The sequence below is a fragment of the Penaeus monodon genome, chromosome 32 (assembly GCF_015228065.2).
Source record: "Penaeus monodon isolate SGIC_2016 chromosome 32, NSTDA_Pmon_1, whole genome shotgun sequence".
In the NCBI taxonomy this organism is placed as follows: domain Eukaryota; kingdom Metazoa; phylum Arthropoda; class Malacostraca; order Decapoda; family Penaeidae; genus Penaeus; species Penaeus monodon.
Window position 1 is genome coordinate 19,523,470 of NC_051417.1, and position 832 is coordinate 19,524,301.

Below are 832 nucleotides of genomic sequence, written 5' to 3' on the forward strand. Positions count from 1 at the left end.
AAGAACAATATTTATTGAGAACAAAAATGTGTGTGTTTAGTGTACTGCTTTGAATTCCATTGTATTCAATGTCTCGTGCTACGTCTCGCCCTTGAATAAATTGTTAATTTCTAACTACCATTATCTTTATTACTGTTCAGAGTACAATAAATCACGGCATGATTTCATTTCTTCTTTCTTTTTTCAGCTTTCGACCGATTACACCAAATTTTTCGAAATCACGTCTGGAGCAGATTTTTTCCTTTTTTCTATATAAACTGCAAGTTCTTCGTCTTTTCTGAGAATTTGCAGGCTTGAGATTTTCGCGACCCTTTACTTCCTCGGATTCAGTATTACAATAAAGTGCTCATGGTCAAGAGATGTCAATATTTTCTGATAAAACAAAGTGGTTTCGAAAGTGGCTTGATATTAACATAGGCCAGGAAAGTCAACGTTGTTTTATTTTCTTTCTTTTTGGCCAAGAATATAAATGAAAAAACAACAAAAAAACAAAAACAAACTAACGCTGAAAGTAACTATAACGATGAAGTACAGTTATGTTTTTAAACCACCTAGTCATTCCTCCTCCGTAACAATAATTTCATAATTACAGCGTGTATTCCTCTCACATTTAACCTATCTTTATGCAACAGGAAAGAATCACAAAATGTCAGAGTTGCTCTTAAAGTTTAGCGTCGTAAATTGTCCATAATGTTTGATCCGCGTGACAGCCATGAAACACGTGGATCAACAAATCAGTAAGTTAGCTTCAGTAGGATCAAAATTACTACATGCGTGAAAGACAAGCTCGTAAAAGGAAACACACGATTAAACGTATTTTCATGTGTGTTGT